Here is an 18,812-nt window from a genome sequence, read left to right on the forward strand (position 1 = left end):
AGTAGGCCCAGGCCCCTGGTTTAGTCAACTCAGGCACTGACCAGCTCCAGTGGCCCAAGTCACTCCAGTGGCTCCAGGTAGCTTCCGTGGCACCAGGTTCCTATTGGGTTTCCATGAACCCAGGCTCCCAGATCAAACCATCACCAACTGCTTCTCACTGCCCCAGGAAGCTCTTGGAGCACCAGAATCCTACTAATCCAGATTCCAAGCATATCTCAGTGCTGGGCAGGTCCTGTTATCCTAGGTCCCCAATTGGCCCATGTGAACATAGGCTCCAGGCCAGGATCCATGAACATAGGCTGTCAGCCAGGTCCAATGCCAACTGCCATGGACACAGGAATTCAACTAACCTCAGCACCAGGCCAGCACCCATGGCACCAGACCCCTGATCTACTCTAGCATCAGACTGGTTCTTACAGATCTAGGATCCCAGCCCACCCAATGACACGCCAACCCCAAGAGAACTAACTTCCAAGTCAGTTCCCAAGACCCCAGACTCCAGGCTAGCCCCTCTCAGTACCAGACCAGTCCCTGTGGATTCACATACTTCACCCACCTCAGTTTTCCCTAGTTCCTGATGAACCCAGGGATGACTCCTATGAACCCAGGTTACAGGTCTCCCCATACAGACCCAAGTCCTAGGCCCATCACCACTGACCCAGCCGCCAGGCTCGTCACTATGTCCCCAAGCACCAGGAATGCCCCTGGTGAGCACCTGCTCATCAAGGCACCAGATTTTAGAGCTCAAAGACTCTTAGCATCAAGCCTGACCATAGATACCCATAGGCAGCCCACCCAGAGTCTCTGAAAACAGTTTGTTGAAGGGATTTGCCCGCTGAAGCCAATATGTAAAGACTGAAAGAGGTGCATACTTCCTCAAATGTGCAGGCACCAATGTAAGGCCACAAGGAACATGAATAATCAAGAAAATGTAACACCAAAGGAAACCAGTAAAATTCTGGTAACTGACCATAAAGAATTGGAGGTCTGTGAACTGTCAGACTAAGAAGTCAGAATAATCCTCTTATAATTAACTACAAGAACACAGACAACTAATTAAAATTAGGAAAACAATGCATAAAATGAGATCAACAAAGAAATAGAAATTATCAAAAAGATGAAAAAAAAAAAACAGAAATCCTAGAGCCAAAGGATACAATGACTGAACTGAATAATTCCAAAGGTATCTTCAACAACCGATTTGACCAAGAATCAGTTCAAGAATCAGTGAACTAAAAGGTAGGTCATTTGAAAGTATCCAGTCAGGGGAGCAAAAAGAAAAAAAGAAAAAGAAAAAGTATACATGAATTATGGCATACCATTAACAGAAACAATCTATTCATTATCAGAGTCCCAGAAGGAGAAGAGAAACAGAAAGGAACAGAAGGCTTAATTAAAGAAATAATGGCTGAAAACTTCCCAAACTTGGAGAGAGAAATGGACATCCAGATTTATGAGGCCCAAAAGATTTCAGGTAGATTGAAACCAATAAGGGCTATATAGAGACCCATTATATTTAAATTGTCAAAAGTCAAGGACAAACAGAACTATAAAGAAACAAGAGAAAAGTGATTCATCACATTCAGGTTTGCCCCTGTAAAACTATACGTGTATTTCTCAATAGAAACTTTGCAAGCCAGGAGACAGTAGGAAAATGTATTCAAAATATTGAGGGATGCCTGGGTGGCTCAGTCAGTTGAGTGTCTGACTCTTGATTTTGGCTCAGGTGGTCATCTCAAGGTCATGAGATCAAGTCTGCCCCAGGCTCTGTGCTGGTCATGGAGCCTGCTTAAGATTCTCTCTCCTTCTCTGCCCAGATGCATGCTCATTGTGTTGAGATATATATATATATATATATATATGTATATATATATGTGTGTGTGTGTGTGTGTGTGTATGTCAACAAAATGCTATATCCAGCAAAGCCATTCTTCAGAAATGAAAGAGACTTTCCCAAACAAACAAAATCTGAGGGAAGGCATCTCCACTTTCTTGTAAGACCTGCCTTATAAGATATGATGAAGGACATTCTTGAAATTGGAATAAAAGGTGGCTGATTAACCCTTTAAAACATATGAATGAGTAAAACTCACTGGTACAGCCATACTTTGTTTTATTCCACTTGGCTTTATTGTGTTTTACAGATAGTGCATTTTTTTTTACGAAATGAAGGCTTGTGGCAACTCGTGTTGAACACATCTATTGGCATAATTTTTCCAACAGCATTTGCTCGTTTCATGTCTCTGTGTCACATTTTGGTAATTCTCACAATATTTCAAACTTTTTCATTATAATTGGTTATCGTGCTCTGTGATCAGTGGACTTTGATGATACATTTTTAATTGTTTTGAGGCACCATGAATTGTACCCATATAAGACAGGGAACTTAAGGGGCACCTGGTTGACTCAGTCGGTTAAGTGCCCAACTCTTGATTTTGGCTCAGGTCATGATCTGACAGTCATGAGATTGAAAGCCCCGCATCAGACTCTGTGTTAGTCATGGAGCCTGCTTGGTATTCTCTGTCTTCCTCTCTCTCTGCCCCTCCCTCTCCCTCTCTCTCAAAATAAATATTAAAAAAAAAAAAGACCAAGAACTTAGGAAATGAGATGTGTGTTCTGATCACTCCACTTACTGGCTGTTTCCCCATCTCTCTTCTGCTCCTCTGGCCTCCCTATTCCCAGAGACACAACAATATTGAAATTAGGCCACTTAATAATCCTGCAATGGCCTCTAAGTGTTCAAGTGAAAGGGAGAGTCACACATTATTTTATTTTTTTAATTTTATTTATTTTCTTTTTGAGAGAGAGAGAGAGACATAGTGTGAGCATGGGCAGGGTGGAGAGAGAGGGAGACAGGGAAATGGAAGCAGGCTCCAGGCTCTGTGCTGGCAGTTTAGAGCAGGGCTCAAACCTGTGAACCGCAAGATCATGACCTGTCAAAAGCCAAGATAGGCTGAAAGCTAGGCCTCTCGCACCAAGCAGCCAAGTTGCGAATGCCAAGGAAAAGCTCTTGAAGAAAGTAAAAAGTGCCACTCCAGTAAACACATAACTGATCAAGCAAAACGGTCTTATTGCTGATATGAGGAAAGTTTGAGTGGTCTGGCTAGAAGAGCAAACCAGCCACCACCTTAAGTCAAAGCCTGATCCAGAGCAGGATCCTAACTCTCTTCAATTCTACAAAGACTGAGAGGGGTGAGGAAGCTGCAAAAGAAAAGTTTGAAGCCAGCAGAGGTTGGTTCATGAGGGTTAAAGAAAAAGGCTGTCTCCATAATATCAAGTGCAAGGTGAAGCATCACGTGTTGATGTGGTAGTTGCAGCAAGTTCTCCAGAAGGTCTAGCTAAGATCATTAACGAGGGCGGCTACACTAACCAACAGATTTTCAATGGACCTGGGGCAGCCTTCTGTTGGAAAAAGACGATGCCATCAAGGACTTTCACAGCTAGTCTAGGGAAGAGGTCAATGCCTGGCTTCAAATCTTCAAAGGATGGACTGACTCTCTTATTAGGGACTAATGCAGCTGGTGACTTTAAGTTGAAGCCAATGCTCACTGACCATTCTGAAAACCCTAGGGCCCTTAAGAATGAATTATGCTAGATCTACTCTGCCTGGGCTCTGTAAAGGGAACAACGAAGCCTAGATGATAGCACCTCTATTTACAACATGTAAATCTGTGTATTTAATCTTTTAAGCCCACTCTTGAGAACTACTGCTCTGAAAAAAAAAGATTTCTTCCAAAATATGTCTTCTCACTGACAATGCACCTGATCGTCCAAGAGCTCTGATGGAGAGATGCAAGATTCATGTTGTTTTCATGACTGCTAATACAACAACCACTCCGCAGCCCGTGGATCAAGGAGAAATTTCAACTTGTAAGTCTTATTCCTTAAAAAATACATTTTTAAAGGTGGTAGCTGCCCTAGATAGCAATTCCTCTGATGGATCTGGGCAAAGTAGTTTGAAAGTCTTCTGGATGGGGCGTGTGGGTGGCGCAGTCTGTTAAGCATCTGACTCTTGATTTCAGCTCCAGTCATGATCTCACAGTTCGTGGGTTCGAGTCTCGAGTTGCGCTCTGCACTGACAGCTCAAAGCTTGCTTAGGATTCTCCCCCTCTCTAGGCCCCTCCCCCACTCATTCTCTCTCTCCCTCTCTCTCTCCCCCACCCTCTCTTTCTAAATAAATAAATAAATAAATAAGAAAATTTTCTGGGGGCGCCTGGGTGGCTCAGTCAGTCGAGCGACCGACTTCAGCCCAGGTCATGATCTCATGGTTTGTGAGTTCGAGCCCCGTGTCAGGCTCTGTGCTGACAGCTCAGAGCCTGGAGCCTGCTTCTGATTCTGTGTCTCCCTCTCTCTCTGCCCCTCCCCTACTCATGCTCTGTCTCTTTCTGTCTCAGAAATAAATAAACATTAAAAATAATTTAAAAAAAAAAAGAAAATTTTCTGGAAAGGATTTACCATTCTAGACCATTAAGAACATTTGAGATTCATGGGAAGAGGTCCAGATATCAACATTAACAGGAGTGTGGAAGAAGTTGATTCCAACCCTCATGGATGACATTGAGGGGTCCAAGGCTTCAGTGGAGGAAGTAACCACAGATGTGGAAATAGCAAGAGAACTCGAATTAGAAGTGGAGTCTGAAGATGTGACTGAATTGCTGCAATTTCATGATGAAACTTTACCAGATGAGGACTTTTTCTTATGAAGAAGCAAAGAAAGTAGATCCTTTTTTTTAACTGAAGTATAATTAATATGTAGTGTTATATTAGTTTCAGATATACAATATAATGATTCAACAATTCTACAAATTACTCAGTGCTCGCCATGATAAGTGTACTATTAATCACCTGTAGCAAAGTGATTTCTTAAAATGGAATATACTAATGGTGAGGATCCTGTAAAGATTGTTGAAATGACAGCAAAGGATTTAGAATATTATATAAACTTAGTTGATTAAACAATGGTAATGTTTGAGAGGACTGACTCCACTTTGGAAAGAAGTTCTACGGCAGGTGAAATGCTATCAAATAGTTACAGAGAAATAGTTTATGGGAGGGAAAGTCAGTACACTTGGTAAACTGTGTTGTTGTCTTATTTTAAGAAACTGCACAGCCACCCTGACCTTCAGCAAGCAGCAACCTGTTCAGTCATCAGTGACTCACATGAAGGCAAGACACTCCACCAGCAAAAAAGATACGACTTGCCAAAGACTCAGATGATGGTTAGCATTTTATAGTAATAAAGTGTTTTTTTAAGTAAGGTATGTATATAATTTTTTTAGACATGATGCTATTGCACGTTCAATAGACTACAGTATAGTGTAAACATCCCTTGTATATATGCTGAGAAACCACAAATTCATTGCTTTGTTGCAGTATTTGCTTTATTGCAGTGGTCTGGAATGGGACCCATAATGTGTCCAAGGTATGCCTATAATTCCACAACGGTATACGAAAGATCCCTTTTTCCACATCTTTCCTAACACTTGTTATTTATCTTTTCTGAGAATAGCCATTCTAAGTGGTGAGAAGTGATATTTCATTGTGGCTTTGATTTGCATTTTCCTGATCATTAGTGATGTCGAGCACCATTCCATGTACCTGGTGGTCATCTGTATGTCTTCTTTGAAAAAAATGTCTATTCAGATCCTCTGCTCATTTTTTAATCAAATTATTTTTTTTCGATTGAGTTTTATGAGTTCTTTATGTATTTTGGATATTAGCCCCACACCAGATATGTGGTTTGCATATATGTTTTTCCAATTCCACAGGTCGTCGTCTCATTCTGTTGATCCTTTCTTTTGCTATTCAGAAGTTCTTTTATTTGTTGTAGTCCCACTTTTTTATTTTTGGTATTTCTACCTTTTCTTTTGTTGTCCAATCCAAAAGATTATCACCAAGACCCCTTTTTTAAACGTTTATTCATTTATTTTGGGAGAGAGATAAGAGTGCAAGTAGGGGAGGGGCAGAGAGAGAGAGGGAGAGAGAATCCCAAGCAGGTTCCTCACTGTCAGCACAGAACCCAACTTGGAGCTCGATCCCATGAACCACAAGATTATGACTTGAGCTGAAATCAAGAGTCAGATGCTCAACCTACTGTGCCACCCAGGTGCCCCACCAAGATGAGTGTTAATAAGCTTACCCCCTGTATTTTCATCTAGGAGTGTACAAACTCCTAGAGAAACTTGCAAGTTGGAGCAAGACAGAAAGCTTGCAAATATAGTACCCACTAGCCTCTCTACCCGGAAAGCACCTCAGTGGACTTCAAAATGTATGTTAAATTATTTTTTTCCCACAGGTAAATTCTACCAAACATTCATTTATTTTTTTAATATGAAATTTATTGTCAAATTGGTTTCCATACAACATCCGGTGCTCATCCTAACAGGTGCCCTCCTCAATACCCATCACCCACCCTCCCCTCCCTCCCACCCCCCATCAACCCTCAGTTTATTCTCAGTTTTTAAGAGTCTCTTATGGTTTGGCTCTCTCCCTCTCTAACTTTTCCCTCCCCCGTGGTCTTCTGTTAAGTTTCTCAGGATCCACATAAGAGTAAAAACATATGGTATCTGTCTTTCTCTGTATGACTTATTTCACTTAGCATAACACTCTCCAGTTCCATCCACGTTGCTACAAAAGGCCATATTTCATTCTTTCTCATTGCCATGTAGTATTCCATTGTGTATATAAACCACAATTTCTTTATCCATTCATCATTTGATGGACATTTAGGCTCTTTCCATAATTTGGCTATTGTTGAAAGTGCTGCTATAAACATTGGGGTACAAGTGCCCCTATGCGTCAGCACTCCTGTATCCATTGGGTAAATTCCTACCAGTGCTATTGCTGGGTCATAGCGTAGATCAATTTTTAATTTTTTGAGGAACCTCCACACTGTTTTCCAGAACAGCTGCACCAGTTCACATTCCCAGCAATAGTGCAAGAGGATTCCCATTTCTCCACATCCTCACCAGCATCTATAGTTCATCTGATTTGTTCATTTTAGCCACTCTGACTGGCATGAGGTGATATCTGAGTGTGGTTTTGATTTGTATTTCCCTGATGAGGAGTGACGTTGAGCATCTTTTCATGTGCCTGTTGGCCATCTGGATGTCTTCTTTGGAGAAGTGTCTATGCATGTCTTCTGCCCATTTCTTCACTGGATTATTTGTTTTTCGGGTGTGGAGTTTGGTGAGCTCTTTATCGATTTGGACATGTCCAATATGTCATTTGCAAATATCTTTTCCCATTCCATTGGTTGTCTTTTAGTTTTGTTGATTGTTTCCTTTGCAGTGCAGAAGCTTTTTATCTTCATGAGGTCCCAATAGTTCATTTTTGCTTTTAATTCCCTTGCCTTTGAAGATGTGTCAAGTAAGAAATTGCTGCGGCTGAGGTCAGAGAGGTTTTTCTCTGCTTTCTCCTCTAGGGTTTTGATGGTTTCCTGTCTCACATTCAGGTCCTTTATCCATTTTGAGTTTGTTTTTGTGAGTGGTGTAAGAAAGTGGTCTAGTTTCATTCTTCTGCATGTTGCTCTCCCCTTCTCCCAGCACCATTTGTTAAAGAGATTGTCTTTTTTCCATTGGATATTCTTTCCTGCTTTGTCAAAGGTTAGTTGGCCATACTTTTGTGGGTCCAATTCTGGAGTCTCTATTCTATTCCATTGGTCTATGTGTCTGTTTTTGTGCCAATACCATGCTGTCTTGATGATTACAGCTTTGTAGTAGAGGCTAAAGTCTGGGATTGTGATGCCTCCTGCTTTGGTCTTCTTCTTCAAAATTACTTTGGCTATTCAGGGCCTTTTGTGGTTCCATACAAATTTTAGGAATGCTTGTTCTAGCTTCGAGAAGAATGCTGGTGCAATTTTGATTGGGATTGCATTAAATGTGTAGCTAGCTTTGGGTAGTATTGACATTTTAACAATATTTATTCTTCCAATCCATGAGCATGGAATGTTTTTCCATTTCTTTGTATCTTCTTCAATTTCCTTCATAAGCTTTCTATAGTTTTCAGCATACAGATCTTTTACATCTTTGGTTAGGTTGATTCCTAGGTATTTTATGCTTCTTGGTGCAATTGTGAATGGGATCAGTTTCTTTATCTGTCTTTCTGTTGCTTCATTATTAGTGTATAAGAATGCAACTAATTTCTGTACATTGATTTTGTATCCTGCGACTTTGTTGAATTCATGTATCAGTTCTAGCAGACTTTGGGTGGAATCTATCGGGTTTTCCATGTATGATATCATGTCATCTGTAAAAAGTGAAAGTCTGACTTCCTCTTTGCCAATTTTACTGCCTTTGATTTCCTTTTGTTGTCTGATTGCTGATGCTAGAAAATGTATGTTAAATTAGATGCCTGTCCCCAGGTCAGTGCTACAAGTTCGGCCAACAGGCCCCTTCACAGAAAGTCTGGACACCTCTTGGTTGCTTGTCTCTGTGCTGGGCCCTGAGATGGGCAAGTCCTTGGGAACCATTAAGAACTGTTTCTCAGTTTGCTATAGCCTTATGGTCTCATGCACACAAGCCCCATTGGTTTTCATAGCTAGATGTTTTGGGAATTTGTCTCTCAGGTGCAGGTCTTAAAAACCGAAGTGCCAGATGTAAGGTTGCAGCCCTTTACTCTTCAGGGAGAATTTGGTGTTGTGAGTTCCCTCCCAGTTGTAGGCTGATGCACTGGGGGTGGGGTTAACGACCAGATTGTGCCTCAACTATAGGCTTCCAGTTATGGAATGAACAAGTCGTGGGGATAAAAAGTACAGCATAGGGAATACAGTCAATGGTATTGTAATAGTGTTATATGGTGACAGATGGTAGCTATACTTGTGGTGAGCACAGCATAACAACATAATAACATATAAACTTGACAAATCACTATATTGTTTACCCGAAACTGATGTAACATTGTGTGTCAACTATATTTCAATTAAAAAAGAAACAAAGAGGGGCGCCTGGGTGGCTTTGTCGGTTAAGCATCTGACTTCGACTCAGGTCACGATCTCACGGTCCATGAGTTCGAGCCCCGCGTTGGGCTCTGTGCTGACAGCTCAGAGCCTGGAGCCTGTTTCAGATTCTGTGTCTCCCTCTCTCTCTGATCCTCCCCCGTTCATGCTTTGTCTCTCTCTGTCTCAAAAATAAATAAACGTTAAAAAAAAATTTTTTTTAAAGAAACAAAGATTGTATCTCAGTTTGTCCTACCATTTTGAATGAGGGTGTTTTTTCTCGTTATCCCTATATGTAGGTGTCAATCAGCTAGCTCGGAGATTTTTTCATAGAAAATTGTTCCACATGTAACTTTAAATTCAATGTGTTTGTGGGAAGAGGGGAATTCAAGATCTTTCTGTGTCACCGTCTTGAACCAGAACTCTAGGTTTTCATTTTTTTATACTTGTTTTATTTTAAGGTTTTTTTTTTTTAATTTTTTTTTTCAACGTTTATTTATTTTTGGGACAGAGAGAGACAGAGCACGAACGGGGGAGGGGCAGAGAGAGAGGGAGACACAGAATCTGAAACAGGCTCCAGGCTCTGAGCCATCAGCCCAGAGCCCGACGCGGGGCTCCAACTCACGGAGCGCGAGATCGTGACCTGGCTGAAGTCAGACGCTTAACCGACGGCGCCACCCAGGCGCCCCGTTAAGGTTTTAATTTATATACTTATTTTTGCCTGAGGGAAAAAAAACTCCAATAAATTCCAAGAAAGGTAACTAAAGCTTCACTAAAAAACCCATAGTCTTACTAGCTGAGAAATCCAGAAGACAGAATTTGGTGTGGCTATAGTAACTGGAAAATGAGAAAAGATATTCAAAAAAGGGAGAAATACAGGAAGGAATTCTAAATTCTGTGCTAAAATTTGTCCACCATTATGGCTGATTCCATGAACTATGCATGCACAATTGGTATTCACTTGTTTTCCATGAAGGAATTACAAAGCTTGGAGAGTTAGCTCAGCCAAGTTAACTGCTTGTTGAAACAATAGCAATATGAATACTTTTCAAAGGAATAAAACACAATCCAGAGTTTTTTCAATTTATAATGTCCAGGATATTATCTAAAATTATTAGACATATAGAGAAAGGGGAAAATGTGATCCTGCTCAAGAGAAAATACTTTCAATGGATTCTGACCTAAGTTGACCCAGATATTGAAATTGGAAGACAAGGTTTTTAAAGCAGTTATTTTAACTATGTGCAAGGATATTAAGGAAAATATATTTATAATAGATAAACACATTTAAAATTTAAGCAGAGAAATAGAATCTATTGAAAAAGAACAAAATAGAAATTTTTAGAACTAAAAAGTACATTATATAATGTGAAAAAGTTACTGGCGAGCCTTAATGGCTGATTACAGGAGAAAGGGTCCATAAACCACTAGAAATTTACCCAAGCAGAAGAACAAAGAGAAAAATATTTTTAAAAAATTGAACCACCACACGTGAGACAATAGGACCTCTAGGATTAAAGGAGAAAGACACTAGAGCATAAAAATTATTCTACAAAATAATGTCCAAGTTAGTCTGCTTCTATTTAAGATGTAGAAAGTCACAAAAGAATATGGTTCCTACCCAAATAATGAGTAAAACTAGATAGCCTATAAAGTGACAACTTTTCTTGCTTGCCAACAACTATTATACTATAGCTCTGAACTGTTCATGTTATTGCAGAATCAATATAACCAAAATTCCCCATGGTACACAGAAGCGGCACTTGTGAAAGAAGCAAAATCAGCACCACTTCTGTAAAAAGGGTCTTTGCCATAAAGATTTTGACACTGGAATTTTATCAGCCACAGAAGTTTTCTATGGGGCTAATTGTTCTTCCCATCAGTATGGTCATAAAGTAGTGGGTTAACTTTTTCTTTCCTTTTTTTTTTTTCTTTCTTTCCTTCTTCCTTCCTTCCTTCCTTCCTTTCTTTTTTTCAGCTTTACCTCAATTCTGCCCTCCAGAAGTCTGGAAGTTGGGCACATCTTTGCTGTAAAGTACACCACAAAAATTAAAGAACTCTTTTGGGTGCAGCTGGAATAATGATGTCCAATATTTATGAAGTGATTACAATATACCAACCATTTTAAATTGTTTTGGTTGTTACTACACTTAATTCTCCTAATAAATCTATTAGATAGTTACTGTTTTCATCCCTACTTCACAGATGAGGAAACAGCCCCTGAGAGACTGAAGGAGAATATTTCCCAAGGTCACAGAGCTAGTAAGTGGTGACGCTAGAATCAGGACCTGGGACGGCTTTCTCCCGAACCTACATTTTTAAATAACCCCTATGCTCTGCTCCATCTAGGACAGAAAATGTACTAGTCTAAAGCAACATCTTATTGGATAGAAATTTAGACGTTCAAAAAAGTTAGGTAAGAGGTAGGGAAAAGATACTGGCTCTAATAATCTTTAATGACTCAGCATACTTTAACGGCTTCTGGATGCTCACATATCTCCTTTACAGCTTTGATATTAAAAGACACCGTGAGCACATTTAACTGTTCTGAGCATCTGTTTCTGGCAATACTTTGCTGTTCATATTCACTGATATATCAAGTGTTAAAGTATTAAGGTTATTCCCCACAACAATTAATTACTTAAAAAATATTATTAGGATATTCATTTCATCAAGAAAAATATGTTACTACCCTAAAAGTGTCAGAAAATTAGTGTAGCCATCACAAAACCGTCACGTCAGTTTTGTAAGTCGTCATCCCGTTCACATAAATATTGCTGTGCCTCTTTGTTCTTTGATTTTTTTTTTCATGAAAGAAATAAACATGAAATATAAAGACCTTAACCTTACTATAAGGGACAAACAAATCAAAGAATTAGGTGAAGATGAGCCTCTGTAGTTTCATTTCTTCTTTATCTGCTTTTTTCTATGGAGCCCTTCAGATCGTCTGCCAAAATGGGCCCTCCCCATGACCTACTACTGTCCTTGATCTTTGCACTGGGATCTCTTCAAATACCGCAGTGGTACTCCAGTTCATGGAGCAGATGGTTGTGTTGTTCAGCCACCTTAGCGTTGGTCCCTGGAAAGTACTTGTGTGCATGGCTCCCACTTTTGCCCAACTTCTTGACTGGTCTCTATAAAGTAAGACTGATTCGGTAGGTACAGAAGGCCCAGCCACTCACTTCCCTTTGAAACATGCAGGAGTTCCCTTTAATTGGAATTGAAATCAAAGAGTTAAGAGCGTTAGGAAAAGGTCGAATTTAAGTGGAAGGAAACTAAGATCGTCATTCTGGGTGACATCTTTGAGCATCTCAATCAGAAGAGGCCTTCAAGTTGTCAACGTAGTACATACAAATGGAAAAAAATAATTAGTAATCTGGTATAACAAAGATATACTTGAATGCAAGCAGAGGGAATGCTAAAAATTCTTTCATTAGATTATTAAATTGATTTATATTTATTGTCGAAAATAGGTATTTTTAACTCTTAGTTTCTCAGAAACTAACACTGCAGATTCGGTAATTTGGTGTCTCTAATATTTCTTTGGGTGATAGAATCATATAGGCGTGGAAACAATCTCTTCAGCATTGCATATAAACATCCAGAAAAGAACAGGGGAAATCTTGGTTGAAAGAGTTGGGGGTTTTCAGGATTATGTTTTTAAGTGCAAGACAGAATTAATTTTGTATATCCCCAGTCATCTAATGGTGGAATATATGTTTCTAGACTTATATACTTATATTCATACATTATATATATCTATATTTCTGAAGCTAAGAAATTCTGAATTTTTTACGTACTTTTATTTTTTGAAAGTATATTCACATAGTTCAGTATTCAACAGTTACAAACATTGAAAAGCTCTCCCTTCGTTCTGTGTCCCAGATACCACATCCTGTCTTCAGATGTTATCTTGTGTGTCCTCACAGAGCTATTTTGCTCGTGTTCCAGTAGATATATAAACTTAAATATTTTCTTTTGTTACCCAACAGTAGCATACTTCATGCAGTACTCTGTACCTTCACGTGTTTTTTATATTAATAAAAACATGTGTATATTTTTTTGTGTATGTTTTCTTTGCAGGAAGAGCCTCATTACTCTTTTATATGATGGCATGTGGGTAAATATTAATTCACCTAGTCCTTCATTCAGCTTCTGCCAGTGAATTACAATTTGATGTTTACTGTATAACCGCTGACCTATGTCTTATACTACAATTACTTATCCTTGCTTACATTGCTTTTCATGTTCTCCGGAGGCCATTATTCTTCTTGTCAGTTGTTTACTTTCTATTTATCTATCACTAATTTTTCCCTAAACTCTCCACCTCTCGAAACAGTCACGTCTCCCATTGTCTATGAGTTTCTTTCTCCTTCTTCCCTGTCTCTCTTGCTCTCTCTCTGTCTTAGACATCCTCTCTGGAGCCCTCCCCTCTGCTCCTGACGAACTAGCTGTTTTCTGGCTTGTGGTACAGCTGTCTCATCATAGACACTTCCTTCCCCTTTAACCTGGGAATTCCCTTATGTGCTCACCTCTGTTGAGCACCTTATGTCCTGGATGCAGTGTCTTTTTCTATGTTTACTCTCATGATTGGGTACAGTGCATTCTTCCGGGGCTTCCCAAGAAAGGGCACATGGAAAGTGAAAATTTTGAGAAATTGTTTATTAGGATTCTCCAGAGAAACAGAACCAATAGGAAGTGTGTGTGTGTGTATAAAGAGATTTGTTTTAAGAAACTGGCTCACCTGATGATGGAGACTAGTAAGTCCAAGTTCCAAGGCAGGCTAGATAAGAGACTCAGAGAAGAGTTAATGCTGCAGTCCAAGTACAAGCTTTGTCAGGCTGAAGACCCAGGAAGGAGCCAAGGTTGTAGTTCCAGTCTAAAAGCCAGCCATTTGCTGCGGAATTCCCTTTTGCTCAGGGGAGGTCAGTGTTTTGTTCTATTCAGATCATTAACTGATTGGATGAGGCCCACCTGAATGATCCAAGGCTACCTGATTTACTCAGAGTGCACTGATTTAACTTTTAAACTCTCCTCACAGAAACACCCAGAATAATGTTTGACCGTATATCTGGGCACTGTGGACCAACCAAGCTGACATATAAAATTAACCGTCACAGACACCTAAAATTTGTTTTTATTTACCTGTTTAATAACTAAGTATACAATTCTAAGCTGCAAATTCTTTTTCCTCACAATATTGGATATTTCCATAATGGCTTCTGGCTTGCAGTGTTCCTCCTTAGAAGTCTGATACCATTTTGATTCTTTTTTTTTTTTTTTTTTTTTTTTAGTTTAAACTTTGTAAGCTTTTAGGATCTTCTCTTTTCCCCACTGGTCTCTTTAGTCTCATTATTTTATATACATCAGACCTTGATCCGGGCCTCCTTCACTCTCTGTACTGGGCATCATTGGGCCCTTTCAAATCTGAATGCTTGTGTCCTTCATTTATGAGCAATTTTCTTAAAATGATTTCCTTCTTTCTATTTTCTCCATTCTATTTTTCTGAAATTCTTAAAGTTTGAATGTTGACTCTCTCAAACTAATCTTTTTTTTTTCACTTTTTTCTTCTCTAATCCATTTCCTTTAGTACTAGTTTTTAGACTCTTTGTCTACGTTATCATCAATCTCTTTACCAGGCATTCCCTTTGTATATCATATTTTTAAACTCTAGCATCTCCTTATTGTTTGTAAAGTAATACTCCTTTTTTATTGCATACTGTTTTAGAAATTCAATACCTTATCTCTCTAAAGATACAAGTCATAGGGGTGGGTTGTCTATGGTTTTTTATTTTTTTATTTTTTTAACTAAAATAGCATTTATTCAGCCTCTTATGCCAAAATGTTTTGTGCATATACCACTATAATTAGCATACTCTGTATAACAAGCAAAATTGCACATCAAATTGTATTTCATGTTACCTGATTATTTAAAAATGTAAAGTGAAATGGTTGATCAATTCCTTTTAACGTTACCAGTAAATAATTCAGCAGTAGATATGGGGCACAAAGCCTTAGTAAAATATGACACAAGAAGAACAAAAATGTAATTTTCACTTAATTTATCATAATTTGTTGTGAATATACAGAGACAATTTTTTTTTTAATATTGTGTTTACAAACATTCTGGCAATAGCTTTATGTAACAAGACATAGCATACCAGGCCTGCCACTCAACTTTTTTTATGGTTAAGTCTCAACTTCACTATAAATCTGTTTAAAAAGAAAAAATATCTTGGCAAGAATGCTGTTAAACATAGTAAAGAATTTAAGATAGCAAGAATACAGAGCTAATAAAAGCCAAACATTGCAGCCTAAACAAAATTCATACAAAAATATAAGAACTGTCACTGGTTACATAAAATTTTGCTGACTGGCTAAAACTTAATTAGTACAAAACATGCATTTTAGAATCTTTAGCTAACAAGTTCAAAAAATACCAGGGTCTATTTGAAATGATTCCTCTCCAAAGCCAAAGGGTAGGCAAAATTAGTTCAAATGTTATAACACATTCTAATGCTAAAAAAAAAATTCAGTGTTGTTGAAGGAGAGGTAAATTCCAGAACTTTGGAGGCTCTGTCGGGCTGCAAAGGGCTGTTTCTCTGGTTCACTTAAAGCAGCAAATAAAAGAGCCCAGAATGTCAAAGGGCAAGACTGCCGCACCGGGCTCTGGCCCCCCAACCATGCTTCAAGGCTTCAAGGCATGCCGTTCTGCTAGCTAACGAGAAAGCAAAGCAGCCCCCTCCACCCTAAAACATCCTTCCCCAGGTAAATAAAAGTATATAAGGAGGGGGAAACTAAAATATTCTCATCTACAGAGTAAGGATTTTGAAATACCAATCTATTCCCTGTTTCAAAAATGTTAACTGGAGTCATCTGGTCATTTCTAATTGTATCGTAATGATGTATCCAGATTCTGTTTCTGTGGATTTATCACTAGATACCTCTAGTCAACAGTATCAACTTTATTCCCAAATATCTTAACCACTAACACACTTGCTGTGTATCATCTGCCAGAATGGTGAAGCATTAGAAGAGAGGAAAAAAAAAAAAAAAGATATTCGAGCAGCAGGCAACAATATGGCCCTTCCACACAGTAGCCTCTGAATGGCTACTGAATAGTCCAGGAATAATTCCAAAAACAAGAAAATTCGTGCATTTTAGTAATTATGTCATAATGTTCACAGTTGAAATTTCCTTAGACATTGCAGTTTCTTTACAAGGGAATCTTGATTTTTCTTAATGTTCCTATGAGTCAAGACTTGAACTAGTAGCTTTCTTTTTCCTCTTCTTACGGTTTCTTATGCTTCTTTTTTGTTTCTTGTTACTTTTTCTCCTTCACTCCTTTTCTTCTTTTTTGCTTGTACCCTCCTCATTCTAATCTCACTCTGATAAGGACTCTGATGATAAAGGCTTATCTTCAGGATACATCTTTATTTTTTCCATGAGTCCTCTCATGTCCTTTTCTTTCTCAGCTGCGTCCTTAGACTTATTTTTTAAACTATCCTTACTGTCTGCTTCAGTTGCTGACATGGAGTTCTCAGAAGATTTATGTGAATGGTTCTCTTTTTCCCTTATTTTTTATCCTCATCTTCAGAATCTGAAGATCTGCTAGGAGAGTCAGAGCTTAATGAAGAAGAAGATGAATACCTACCAGATTTTTTTTCTTTTCTTTTTTCTTTGTTTTTTTTTTTTTTTTTTTTGGATGAGCCCTTTGTCCCCCTGACAATTTCTCTCTGTGTTTTTCTATTTCTTTCTACCAGTTCTCATTCATTTTTTTCTTCACATTCAGCCAATGCCTTGGAGCCTTTCTTTTTCTTTTCTGGTTGTTCTTTCCTTCTTCCCAGGGAGGCCTTGGTGAATTCAGGCCATCTTGAATCGTTGACCCTGAAGACTGGTTCAGACCCCTGGATCTGGGCATTGCCATTGGGTGCATACAGGCCACCCGATTGCCCCATTTCCCCAGGTGCAGGACTGAGGGCATGGTCAGACACCAAGGGAGATCAGACCAGAGATGTTTATGGGTTGTTTTGTTTTGTTTTAGATGTTTTTGGTCTCTTTCCTATTTTTTTCTTTTTCCTTTTTTTTTTTTTTTCATGTCTGCTTTGGCATTTCATGCTTGTGGCTTTCCTCTAATATCTGCTGACCCTTGACTACTGATCATATTTATACGTGATTGGAATAGTTGCATGGGTGCTTATTGTCCAGTAGGCTTCTCTGAAAGGTAACCTGGCTACGTTATTTCAGTGGGCAGAACTTCATCATCTGTAGGACTTTGGCCAGAAGGAAAAACCCTCCATTCTCCTGTTTAGCAGATATAAGCTTAAAGTATAGCATTCTAGGACTCAAATAAGGAAAAGGAGAGAGGAGTTTTATAATTCAGAACAGAGCCTTTCACTTATTCTTCTAGTATATAATACAGCAGCACCCACATCTATGTCTTCTTGTGTCCATGAGTCCAGAATCTATCTGGTTCAACCTCTTCACAAAGAATAAAGCTCCCAGCTTGTCCGAAGTTGGAGGAAGGTAATGTCATTACCCTGCAGTCACCCTGTGGCACAGGGGAGGGGAGGGGAGGGAGATCTGGGAACCCAGGGAGTTCTTTTTTTTTTTTTTAATTTTTTTTTTAATTTTTTTTCAACGTTTATTTATTTTTGGGACAGAGAGAGACAGAGCATGAACGGGGGAGGGGCAGAGAGAGAGGGAGACACAGAATCGGAAACAGGCTCCAGGCTCTGAGCCATCATCAGCCCAGAGCCCGACGCGGGGCTCGAACTCATGGACCGCGAGATCATGACCTGGCTGAAGTCGGACGCTTAACCTACTGCGCCACCCAGGCGCCCCCCCAGGGAGTTCTTAATCACACTTCAAGTATTTCTTCAGTCTCAGCTGGATCTGCATCACCCTACTTTTCAGAGTTACCAGTGGCTTAATTTCTCAAGCTTTTCTGCAGTTATATGCTTGATTCTGTTTGAATCCTGGCTTCTCCCAACACAAGGTGACGTTTCAACTTTCTCTGGACTGCCGAAGCACTTGTCACTGTGTCTCTGCTTTCTTGCTTCTAATTTTTTTTTCTGTTGTTTCCTCTTTAGGTTACATTTTTACTGGTGGATGTATCATCCTGTCCTTTGGAGATCCTTTCATTATAATGTGACTGCTGTTTTTGGAGGGAGACTATTCAGTAAGTCACTTTAAGTTCTGTTAAGTGGTAGAAAAAACTACACGTGCAGGATCCATGGAGAAGAAGCTGAAGACGGCACGGCCAGACTAGGACAGACTGGCCTCTGAGGACTGGCCCTTTGGCCAAGCCTCTATTTGAGAACGTTGGGAGCTGGGAGGCAGAATTCAAGCATTATGGGCAAGAAAAGCAATTGCACGGCCCCTCTGGGAGAGGGGAGGAAAGGAGAGATCCAACTCTGCCCAATGCTATTTTCCAATAGTCAGGCAAACTGATTTAATCAGTGGGGCATGACAGTGGGGCCTGTGGGCCACAGCAGGTCTCATAGAGATAAAGAGGTTTCAGGGAGGTCCCTCGGGTTAAAACAGAAGCTCAGCCAGCAACTCGCTGAACCGTAGGGCATAATCTAGCTTCTGTGGGAGAGGGTAGAGAGTGGGTGGGAAAGTGTCCAGAGTCTCCAGGCATGCCTGAGCCTGCTTAACCCGCCTACGAGTTCTGTGCTGGGGGGGGGGGCGCAAGAAAATTCTAACCACAATTTTACTGTGTGGTTTATGATTTTACCCCACTTCTGGATAATGCGAGTTGTTGACATCACCCTTAAAGCAGTGATGACAGCTTCCTTTTCTGTGTTTGTTTCCCAAATGCAAAAGGACCTTATTACCTCAGGGCAAGCCCTCAGGCTGGGGTCTGCCACTGCTG

At 39.7% G+C, this 18,812-nt stretch overlaps 1 long non-coding RNA gene and 1 pseudogene across 4 annotated transcripts in view; one reads left to right on the forward strand and one right to left on the reverse strand.

Annotated features, from left to right (window-relative positions):
* LOC125156369 (uncharacterized) overlaps window positions 1–18,812 on the forward strand; it is a 117,820-nt gene that overhangs the window by 71,524 nt on the left and 27,484 nt on the right. For 2 of the 4 annotated variants that reach the window (XR_007148559.1, XR_007148560.1), the window contains exons 3-5: window positions 3,691–3,870; window positions 5,100–5,258; window positions 18,028–18,116. This is a non-coding gene — a long non-coding RNA (uncharacterized LOC125156369). The remainder of the gene's footprint in view (window positions 1–3,690; window positions 3,871–5,099; window positions 5,259–18,027; window positions 18,117–18,812) is intronic. The other 2 variants (XR_007148561.1, XR_007148562.1) reach the window with 1 other exon arrangement.
* Window positions 16,184–16,895, reverse strand: LOC125156368 (protein FAM133B-like; annotated as a pseudogene).

The sequence above is a fragment of the Prionailurus viverrinus genome, chromosome F2, assembly GCF_022837055.1.
Source record: "Prionailurus viverrinus isolate Anna chromosome F2, UM_Priviv_1.0, whole genome shotgun sequence".
Lineage (NCBI taxonomy): Eukaryota > Metazoa > Chordata > Mammalia > Carnivora > Felidae > Prionailurus > Prionailurus viverrinus.